Genomic DNA, 11,884 nt, shown 5'->3' on the forward strand with positions numbered 1-11,884 from the left:
GTGAGGAATGAAACATCAGATTAATCTCACACACAAAGTAAGAAGTATATTAACAATTACTGTCATTCCAGAAAGATATTAAACATGAGCATTGATGAAAGATTACATTGGTTCAGAGAACTGGGGCCTTTCCTCACAACAGAGATCATTATTATTGGCAAGAAGATACTTTACCCCTTTTAATCACAAATCTTCTCTCAGGTTTTGCCAGTTAGGCAAGGACTAAATTTGAGGTGAGCTCCCTTTCCACGCTACCTACAGAGGGGTCCATACGGTGTTGTTCTGGATTTCCGTTCTAACTTAAAGGGAAACTTTCACAATGTCCGGAGCCCTTGATGTCCTGCAAATGAAGGAGGAGGATGTCCTTAAGTTCCTTGCAGCAGGAACCCACTTAGGTGGCACCAATCTTGACTTCCACATGGAACAGTACATCTATAAAAGGAAAAGTGATGGCCTCTACATCATAAATCTGAAGAGGACCTGGGAGAAGCTTCTGCTGGCAGCTCGTGCCATTGTTGCCATTGAAAACCCTGCTGATGTCAGTGGTATATCCTTCAGGAATACTGGCCAGAGGGCTGTTCTGAAGTTTGCTGCTGCCACTGGAGCCACTCCAATTGCTGGCTGCTTCACTCCTGGAACCTTCACTAACCAGATCCAGGCAGCCTTACCGGGAGCCACGGCTTCTTGTGGTTACTGACCCCAGGGCTGACCACCAGCCTATCATGGAGGCATCTTATGTTAACCTACCTACCATTGCTCTGTGTAACACAGATTCTCCTCTGCACTATGTGGACATTGCCATCCCATGCAACAACAAACTCAGTGGGTTTGATGTGGTGGATGCTGGCTCGGGAAGTTCTGCGCATCCATGGCACCATTTCCCACGAACACCCATGGGAGGTCATGCCTGATCTCTACTTCTACAGAGATCCTGAAGAGATTGAAAAAGAAGAGCAGGCTGCTGCTGAAAAGGCGGTGACCAAGGAGGAATTTCAGGGTGAATGGACTGCTCCAGCTCCTGAGTTCACTGCTACTCAGCCTGAGGTTGCAGACTGGTCTGAAGGTGTGCAGGTGCTCTCTGCGTCTATTCAGCAGTTCCCTACTGAAGACTGGAGTGCTCAGCCTGCCACGGAAGACTGGTCTGCAGCTCCCACTGCTCAGGCCACTGAATGTGTAGAAGCAACCACTGAATGGTCTTAAGCTGTTCTTGCACGGGCTCTTAAGCAACATGGAAAAATGGTTGATGAAAAATAAACATCAGTTTCTGAAAAAAAAAAAAATTTGAGGTGAGCTAATCATTGAGGACTTCCCTGGAGCCTGGGTAACCTTGGAAAGTCTGGTTGAGCTGGAAATGTAACAGGCTTACTACTTTTTGCTTTTGTGTGATTACATCTTCCTATCCTCCAGCTGTGAAATCATCTCTGTCCAGCACCTCGGGTTATTTGAAGATTGGTTACATCCTCCCCACTTTGGTATTTCTACTGTAAACAATACTGGAATGAGGTCTTTAATGAGGACTTTTGAAATGGGATCCAGTTTCAATGGGATGCCTGAGAGTGTGAGGGGAAAGATACCACATCCCCTGCACCTTATACCCCCGTCCCCTGCCCCAGGAAACAAGTCTTGTCCTGTTTCTCCATTCAAAGCATCCTCCTTCCACAGTTAGCATTGAAGCTGATAGGGCTCAAAGCCACATCTAGGCAATAAGGTTAGACAAACCATTCTTCAGCTTTAACTCCTTAGCATTTTCCCCCCTGACTCATTTCCTGATTCATGAGTGCAAGACACCATAAGCAATTAATTTTCATTTTATTCAGAGAGAGCTCACCTGATAGGTCTGATGAATCCTTTTCTGTGGGAATTCCCAAGGACCAAAGCAAAACCAGTTCAAACCCGAGATGAGTCTCATTAAATCCCAAGCTCACCAAGCTCGAATCATGAGACCGGGCGTGGCTTGCAAGCCCATGCTTGAACGAGGTATTAGAGGCAGGCACACGGTGCTGACCTTTCAGATTCGCTGCCTCCTTATCGATAATGCAAACAGCAGCCCTCAGAGTTTAGAGCGGGCACAAAGCAGAAAAATCCTAGAGATCAGGATACATCCTTACTGTGGTTCCAGAGAATACATATGGAGAAGGGGCCAGCATGGAATCCAGAGAGCAGGTGGCAGCCAGGCCCTCGCCTTGGGCCCTTGGTGTCCAGGCCAACCCTGACACTGGCTAAAGGATAATGACTGAAGAACAAAAAGAAATGGTTTAGCTGGGTGGTTGTCCACGCACCCAGCTAAAGCTCAATTATTGGCCTGTTTGCACATTTTACAGTATCTGTAATTTTACAGTAACTGATATGATAAAAACCATATCAGTTTCTAGAACCTGGCAAAGAACTTTTCCAACTTTTGATCAGCAAACTCAGAAGAGAAGGGTCTCCAGGCTTCCTGTCTCATCGCCCTCAGCAAGCGGAGTTCCTGAGCCAATGCAGGGACAAGACTTTGCTCTACCTGTCAGCAATTATTAATAACTGCAACTCCTCCATGCAAGCAATTGATTCAGAATGAACTAGAATTTTCTAGTCTTAACTCCAAACACCCAGGAAATGGAGTCCAGCTGGCTCAGTCTGAGTCACATACTCACAATTGGCCCAATCATCTTTGAGTAAGGTGACTTGGGCCTCATAGAACATACATGGCTGCCTGGGGCCGATCCCTGGGTGAGGGGACAGACTAGGGTCCTTGTAAGCTGCCAGAACCTATAAGTAGTGTGTCTTATAGTTGTCTTGCAGAGAAAGAAGACCTGGGCAGTGATTCCTATTTTTCCTAGAATCGAACGTCCCTATTACACTACGTACTCCTTTAAATTCTCCACTTTCTGGCTTAATTGTGCTTTCAGAATTTGGGACATGTACTGTTAGATAGACACAATGCTAAGGATCCCAGATCGTAGTTTTTGAATTTTGCAACATGGCGGCACGTTTTTTTATAACTGTCTCTAGGCTCGGCATTAGCTAGATCCACCAAGATGATGGCCAAGTTAGATGAATCACCAGACTGTAACGCATAGTTACCAAGATATGCCAGGCATTTTCAACCTTTCATCCTTTATTCTTGTTGTCTTCTCAGCCTGGAATAGCCTTAAATAATCCAGCTACTGAAATGCTGTTCATTATCCTTAAGGCACAGTTCATATGCCAATTCGTCCCTGAAGTCTCCCTTAATCCTTCCAAGTTTTGAGTTGCCAGATTTAGCAAATGAAATAAAGAATGCCCAGTTAAATTTGAATTTCAGATGCACCATGAATAATCTTTTCTATAAGTATGTCCTAAATATTTCATAGAGCATACTTATACTGAAAAATTACCTGTTACTTATAAAATTTAACTGGATGTCCCACATTTTAATCTGGTAATCCAACCCTAGTTGGGTTTAGGTATAACCTCTTCTTGCTCCTGACATTTTGCCTGCACTTTATTTTTCACATTTATTTTATTTAGCCGTTGGAGTAGTGGGTTGTTTCTATTTTCTCCTTTCTCACTAAATTGTAAGATACCTGAATGCAGAATTGTTCCTTATTTATCTTTATATTTTTATCTTATCTTTTTATCTCCTCCTCATCATCTAGGAGAATGTCCTATACACAGTAGGAATTAATAACTATTCTAGTTAGTGAATGAAAATTTCATTAAACCTAAGCCTTTGGCTGTCACATATATGAGATGTATGTTTGCAACCAAAGTCCAAACTCTACTCCCAAATAATAGTAATCCATGCCTTTTATTTGAACAGTTAAATGGCGGCCACTGTACTAAGGGCTTTATATCCAATCTAAAAAAGTAAACCATACTACTATCTTATGAGTAGATAGGGTAATCCCATTTCACAGATGAAAACAGATGAGGATTCAGAGGTTGTGATAATATGCCCAAAGTCACAAAGCTAAGAATTGTCAGGGTCAGGATTCGAACTTTAGATATGCCTATCTCCAAAGCTAGTAAGTTAACCTTATCTACTCTCACACCAAAGAAAGACTGGGTGGGTCTCTGTTTTTGCTAGAATATTGGTTCAGCTGGTTTTATTTTTTATAGTGACCAAAATTTTAGTGGCTTCAATGGATAGAAGTTCATTTCTCTCTTATGTACTAACATAAATCAGAGTTGACAGTCCAGCAGGGGAGGCGGGTCTGCTCCCCAATGTGTCTCAGACACCTGGGTCCTTCTATCTTGCTGTTTCACAATCTCCATGGCTGCTACCCTTCCTGCAGGATTGATGCAGTTCACCCCATCTACATTCCAATCTGTGGGATTGGAAAAGTAGAAAATGAAAGGCAAGCAACTTCCTTTTAGGAATATGGTCCTGCCTTTGTTCACACCTCCCTTCCACTCACATCCATTGGCCCCAAGATAGGCACAGAGCCACACCTCACTGCATGGAAAGTGGAAAGTGTAGTCTTCAGATGGTTGTCCTTACACCCAGCTAAAGCTTAAGGGTCCCTTACTTAAAGGAAGAAGGAGAGAATGGGTGTTGGGTGCATCCAGCAATCTCTGTGACAGTCATCAGAGTAAAGGAGGCAGGGCAGATGTTATAAGTGGGAGAAGATAAATTCAGGGAGCAGAGGAGTCAAGGGAGGTGAGGGCATGGAGACAGCAAGAGGACAGTGGTAGACACATGGCTGAGTTATGGGCTGTGCTAGATCTCCCTGTTCCCAGAGGTCTGCTGTGAAGGTGGGTGCAGTGGGCATCTGCCATCCTTTCTGGTCACCCGATACCCTGACCACACTTCCTATGTCAGAGAGATTTCTCACTAAATTAACCAATTCCCCCCTTAATAAATGAACTCGCCCATCCCCACCTAGATAGAAGCCAGAAACTTGATTTTTGAGCCTCCTTGGTAGCCAGGACACAGTCAAGAGGCTGTATCTGCTCTAGATAATGAACTAGAAACCAGTGAACCAGAAAAGCAGCTTCTGGGTAGAATCCATTCTAATGAAAATGGTGGTAAACACCTCCATTTATAAGAGGCAGTAGGAAAAGAGGTTCCAGTGGTAGCAGGGCTCAGTGTTAGTGGTGTAAACTGAAGAAGCTATGCCCAAGGGTGGCATCTGTAGGGCTATGGTAGATTGAATAATTGTCTCCACTCTTCATTTTCTCCCTGTATTAGAATCCAAGCTTTTAACCATGTGACTCTGCAGTTCCTCCCATGGCAGAAGACAGAGTCTACATTCTGGACCGTTGACTGAGGGCTTGGTTGTGTGACTTGTTTTGAGCCATGGACAGTAGACGAAAGGGACAGCATCTCAGAGAGGCCTTAAGAAGCATGGTGAGTTTCCATCAGCCCACTTGAGCCTCCTTCCTCACCATGAGAAGACTATGTTCCATATAACCATTGCTCCTTCTATCTGGGTCTTAGAAGGAAGAAACCTGAAACAGACCTGAAACTGACCTGAACTCTAAACCAAACTCCAGTTTGCTCAGCTGAGCCCAGCAGAGATTAGCCAAGCCACAACAGATCCATGAACAGAGAATAAAATGCTCATTGTTGAGACTGGAGAATAATTTGCTATGTGGCACTACTGCCAAAGAAACCTGACTAATACCATTTCCTACTGGCATGTTTCTGAGGTGTATTTGGGCAGGGCTGATGTTCAGCGAGTATGTTCCAGAACAGTTGCAGAGGTTATCTACCACCTTCCACTCCTCTGATTACTTGGAGCCTGTGTCGTGAAGTTGTCAAATATTTGACAGTTGTCCTTAGGTTTGGCTGTTTCTGGCAATGTGGCTACCATATCTGATTCTCTAGCCTTTCTGGAGATTCTGTGATGTACCTGATATCCTTGAATAAATTAACTTTCTGCATATATTAGGGGTAATTCATGTTTTGGTTTGCAACTTGAAACCCTGGCTAAGAGAGGGTCACCAGGGATGGGACAGTATCAAAATCAAGGCCACATAAGGTGTCTCTCACCTCCCTCAGTGATCACAGGACATTTTCAGTTTGCTTCATGGAAGCATTTCAGCATTAGCTAGCTTTGGACTTTGGGTAAAGTGTCAACAACCTAAGAACTCCGATTCTAGATTTTACCAACTTGGCACTGGTACTTAAGATTCTTCTCCTTGGTACTGCGGGGTAGATTATTTTTTCTTTCAGGCCATTGGAAAGAAGACTTGGCTGTGACCCAAGAGACCTGGGCTCCAATCCCAACTGTGCCAGCAAGCTGCAAGACCTTGAGAAAGGGTGTTCCTTTTTTGGGTCTTAGTTTTCCTGTATCCAGAATCCCAAGACAATAACATCTGCTTTCCTTTTCATGATGGTGGCCAGGAAAAAAAGAAATCACGGGAACATGTCATGGAAAGTCACAAGATCTAAGTAAATGCAAAGTGTATGGTGTGCATCTGTGTTGAATATGTAGGGTGGTGTTAAGTATGTACAAATGTATACATAAGCACACATGCAGTCAAGAAGGAAATGTGCAAACTTTTTTTTGCAGTTTTTCTCAGGGCTATGAGATTACAGTTGATTTAAATATTCTTAAATGCCCCTGCATTTTCGACATCTTTTATAATGATCATGCATTACTTATTTAATAAAATGACTATTTTTAAAAGAATAGAGATGCAATAATGTGCTATGTTAATGTAGGATACTTATTATAAGAAATTCTCTTGAAAGCATGACTCTTATCAAGTAGAAGTAAATATGAGGACAGGCAGGGAAAATGGAGAGATGAAATGGGAGGAAATGGTAGGAAGGAGGTACCCCCTTGTAGTCAGGGCACTAGACCCTTATAGAAAGAAAGATGAGGAGAGGGGTATGGCAGAGGGATCACCTTTCTACACCCAAGGAACCCCTCTGTAATGTGGCACTTTGAGTCATGGAATCATTCATCACTCGGTAAGGCCATGCCCACCAAATGCACAGGAAGTTGAGAAGAAACCTGACCTCCCCAGCATTAGCCTATAAGGTTATGTTGTTGCTTTCTCCCAGCACTAGGGCAATAAAAGATCTAGTTACATAGATACTCAGGAAGTCCTCAGGAAGTCCTCAGGAAATAATCTGAGCATATAAGCCCGGTGAAAAGGGGCCAAGAATTTTCTCTGGGTCCTAGGTTTTTTGAGATGCCTGCAGCAACTGTCTTCCAAAAAGATTTTCCCACTGTAAATACAATGATTAAGAGGATGAAGGAAACTGAGGCTACAAGCTGAGAGTAAGCACAGAAGCCACAGGGTTTGGTTGGGCTGTTTGCCACCTCATCCACATCCTTACTATTTGACCCCAACAAGACTCTGACCCTGTTGAGAGAGAGAGAGAGAGACAGAGACAGAGAGAGAGAGAGAGAGAGAGAGAGAGAGAGAGAGAATCAGAGAGAGACAGAGACACAGAGAGAAATGCATTCTCCTCTCTTCCCTTAATTCATGCTTCCTAAAAAGTTGCCAGATCCATTCCACAAACCTTTATGGAGCAGGTAGTATGTTCCAGTCACAGCACAAAGCTCATGAGTACAAGATAACGTCCCAAGATTAGTCTAAAGTGGTACACAGGTTCTCTAAGAAAGGTAGAGTTAATAATGATCATTGCTAATATTTTTGCAGGTTCACTATGTACCAGGCACATGCACTTTCCATGGGTTATCTCATTTAAGCCTCACACCAATACTATGAGGTAAGTGCTATTATTGTCCCTATTTTACAGATGGGAAAACTTCGGCTTGGGGACTTTAATTTGCTGAGGTCACACAGCTTACTAGCAAAGGAGAAAATGTGTGAATCTAATGACCTGGCTCCAAGCCCACCTGCTTAGTTGCTCTGCAGTACAGTGCAGAGGCAGGAAACAGTGGAGGGTAGTCCAGTCAGCCTGGGGAAGATCAGAGAAGGCTTCATGCGGGAGGTGACTATTGAGCTGGGTGTTGAAGCATAAGCAGGAGTTTGCTTGAGGACAAGGAGGCAGGAAGGGTATGACAGTAGGAGAGCAGAATATTCTGAGGCAAGGGGTGGAGAGACAGCTTGGACTCTTGTGGAAATACCACATATTCTATTACAGCTAGAAGGTAGGGGGCCAGCAGGGGTAGGCTATGAAGGGTGAGGAGCCTGTTGAGATCTTGGCTCAGCAACTCCCACACCTGGTGGCTTCCCCTCAGAACCAATCATGGACATGTGGATTTGCCAGCAGGCAGCAGGTGAGCCAGCAGGGGCCTCACAGACCTGATGCTCCCAGCCCAGCTGGGGCTCCTTTCCAAGGAGCTGAGTTGGGTCTTTTCCAGAATATTCCCTGGTGGACCTGAAGGCAGCCTGTCTGAGTGCCAGATACAGCAGCTGGGTTGGAATATGAGAGGAAAAAGTTATGGCCAGAAGAGAGGAGAAGTCTTTTACCTGAAATGCACAGTGGTCAAGACTGCAGGCTTTGCCCAAGAAACATGGATTTGAAGCCCAACTCTTTTTTTTTTTTTTTTTTTTTTTTTTTGAGACGGAGTCTCGCTCTGTCGCCCAGGCTGGAGTATAGTGGCTGGATCTCAGCTCACTGCAAGCTCCGCCTCCCGGGTTCACGCCATTCTCCTGCCTCAGCCTCCCGAGCAGCTGGGACTACAGGCGCGCGCCGCCTCGCCCGGCTAGTTTTTTGTATTTTTTAGTAGAGACGGGGTTTCACCGTGTTAGCCAGGATGGTCTCGATCTCCTGACCTCGTGATCCACCCGTCTCGGCCTCCCAAAGTGCTGGGATTACAGGCTTGAGCCACCGTGCCCGGCCCCCAACTCTTGCATGTACCTACAGTGTGATCTTCAATATGTGACTTACCTGCTCTGTTCCTCAAGTGTGTCTTCTGTAAATTTGAGAACCATCATAGGTATTTATTAGGCTATTGGTGAAGGTTAAATGAAGCAATTCATATCCAGGACTTAATGCAATGCCTTGCACAGAGTAAACACTCAGTTAATAGTGATCTTGATTATAAGCAGTCATGGCTTCTCATTCAACATTCATTCAAAAAGATTTATTGAGTGTTTGTTTAATGCCTGGCACTGGATTATGGCCATGAACAAGGAATACAAAGTTCTTGTCCTCCTGGAGTTTATATTTTAGGGAGGGAGACAGACAATAAGCAATTAATATTTGTAATAATTCCAGATAGTGGTGAGTGCTGTGCAGATAAGAGTAAAATGTGTGTGTGTGTGTGTGTGCGCATGCATGTGCACATGTGAGCTTTAGATAAAACCATGAGATGAGGCTGTCTCTTGAGGAGGTGACATTTGAGCAGAGATCTGAATCAAAGAAGCTTATCTTATGCAAATATAGAGTAAGAATGATTCAGGCAGAGGACATAACAAATGTAAAGGCCAGGAGGCAAGGAATCGCTTAATATATTCAAGGAATTACCAGAAAGACGATGAGCTGGAAGTAGGAGAGTGATGGGAGATTAGGGAGGGTAATAATGATGACAACAATAACTTCTATTGAGCACTTGTTTAGGGTTAGGTAATTCCCACTCACTCTCTTCACAGGCTCTACAAGGAAGGGGCAATCAAAGTTCCCATTTTACAACTGAGAAATTAAGACCCATCAAAGCAAAGGAGCTTGCCCAAGGTCACATAACCAATATGGGGCTTTAGAGCCAGGACCTGGGACCAGGAAATTGCCCCAGAGCTCATTCATAATCACTGCCCTATTCTACCCTAACCGGAAAGACACTCAACTGTGTGTCCAGCTCTGTGCTTGGCAGAGGAAGGTGCAAGTGTGTGTGTGTGCGTGCACGCACACGCATATTTGTGAGTGTGTGTGTGCAAGAACTGGGATTAGGGGAGGAAGAGAGTGAGCGTTACAGATGTTTGTTTGCTCTTAGTTGTGGAAGGAAGACTGACACACAAGAAAGCATGATGATTAATTCAACATGAAATATGATTAAGTGACAAGTTACATGGCCCTGACCCTAGTGCCTTGAGAACTTTCTAGAGAAGAGCAAATTGATGAAGGGACAAAAGGGAAGTAGGAGAGTTTAGTGATTAAAAGTAAGGACACCAGACCTAGACTCTAGTACTCAAATCCCAGCTCTTCCACTTATCAGCAATGTGATTTGGGGAAAATTACTTAAGCCTCTCTGTGCCAGTTGGCTCATCTATAAAATGGGAATGATGACAGTACCTACCTCACAGGTTTGTTGAGGATTAAACAAACAAGTTGATGACATAGAGCACTTAAAATAGTGCCTAGCAGAAAATAAGGAGTAAACACATGTTTGCCATGATCAAGATTTATTTTTTGCTATTTTGGTCCTAGATTTTAAAAAATGGCTTCACAGATATGACACGCATGTTCAATAGCCTCTTATTAATGTATACATTTATTCCTACTAACCCTCAATGTTGTAATTTCAATATAGGTGATCTCTATAGTGATGATATTAAAGATGATCCCTCCACAGCACCTGACACACTGGTGTTTCGGTTCCTTGAACTTCTTTCCTCTAACGACCTTCTCCTCTACCTTCTCTCAGTCACTCTGTCCTATCGCCACACCCTATAACTTCACCCCATCACTAATCTTGATTTCTTGTGTCCACCTGCTAAACACTATGGTCTCAAGTAACCCAACTCCGACAATCTTTTGTCCTAACTGGGACCCCCAGTTGCTCAGTCCTACCATGTCGCTATTCATGGCCAACCATTAAAATAACTACCTTGTGAATTGTCTCCAACTCCTTTGTCCCCCTCTGGCTTTGCCATCCTCTCTTGGCAAAACAAAGCCCTGGTTAAATGCAGTCCTACCTACTCTATACTCAAACCTGTGCAGCTGAAAGTGGCTAGAGAAAAATCACACCACTTCCTGCTGGTGTTACTTTAAATTCCTGACCACAGACTTTAATTCATGTGGATTTCTCCGGTGAATCCATTCTCTCACTGTGTAGATAAGCTTCTGCTTCTATCTAAAGTCAATCCCTCTTCTCATTTGCCAGATCTTATCCCCTCTTGTCTACCAAAGGGTATCCCCTCAGCAATTCTCTCCTCTCTCTCCTGGAATTTTTCCTCTACAAGATCATTGACAGCAGCATACAAACCTGTTTTCTTTCTTTCTTCTTAATAAGTTTTTATCCAGCCCCACTGCATTAGTTATCTATGCTATGTATACCCAAAATTTAGCAGCTCAAGCCCTGGTTCAACGTCTCTCACAAGGATGTCAACTAGGGCTGCAGTTATCTCAAAGCTTGATGGGGAGATGATTCACTTCTAAGCGCGCGCGCGCGTGTGCACACACATACACACACACACACACACACACAGCTGTGGGGAGGGCTCAGGTGCTTGGTGGCTATTGGCTAGAAACATTAGTTCCTTGCCACTTGAGCTTCTCCACTGGGCAGTTCACAACCTGGCAGTTTGCTTCCTTCAGAGCCAGCAAACCAAGAGAGTACCCAAGACAAGCTTTTTGACAACCTGTCCGATCTCACCACTTCTGTCTCATTCTATTTGTTAGAAGTAAGTCAGGCTAGGAGAAGTTGGAACCCTTGTGCACTGCTGCTGGGAATGTAAAATGGTACAGCGGAAAATAGTACTGTGGGTCTTCAAAACATTACCACATATCCCAGCAATTCCACTTCTGAGTATACACACAAAAAAACTGAAAGCAGGAACTCGAACAGATATCTGTATACTCATGTTCATAGTAGCATCCACAATAGCCAACAGGTACAAACAACTGAAGTGTTCATTGAAAGATGAATGGATAAACAAAATATAGTATATAGATACACTGGAATATTATTCAGCCATAAAAAGGAATGAAATTCTGACATATGCCACAACATGGATGACCCTTGAAGACATTATATTGAGTGAAATAAACCAGGCGCAAAAGGAGAAATATTGTATGATTCTACTTGTAGCCATCTGGAATAAATTCAGAGACAGA

The 11,884-nt window shown here is 43.8% G+C and overlaps 1 pseudogene; it reads left to right on the top strand.

Annotated features, from left to right (window-relative positions):
* Window positions 1–283: 283 nt before the first annotated feature.
* On the top strand, window positions 284–1,268 carry LOC103239044 (small ribosomal subunit protein uS2-like; annotated as a pseudogene).
* Window positions 1,269–11,884: the final 10,616 nt, after the last annotated feature.

The sequence above is a fragment of the Chlorocebus sabaeus genome, chromosome 11 (assembly GCF_047675955.1).
Source record: "Chlorocebus sabaeus isolate Y175 chromosome 11, mChlSab1.0.hap1, whole genome shotgun sequence".
Taxonomy (NCBI): Eukaryota; Metazoa; Chordata; class Mammalia; order Primates; family Cercopithecidae; genus Chlorocebus; species Chlorocebus sabaeus.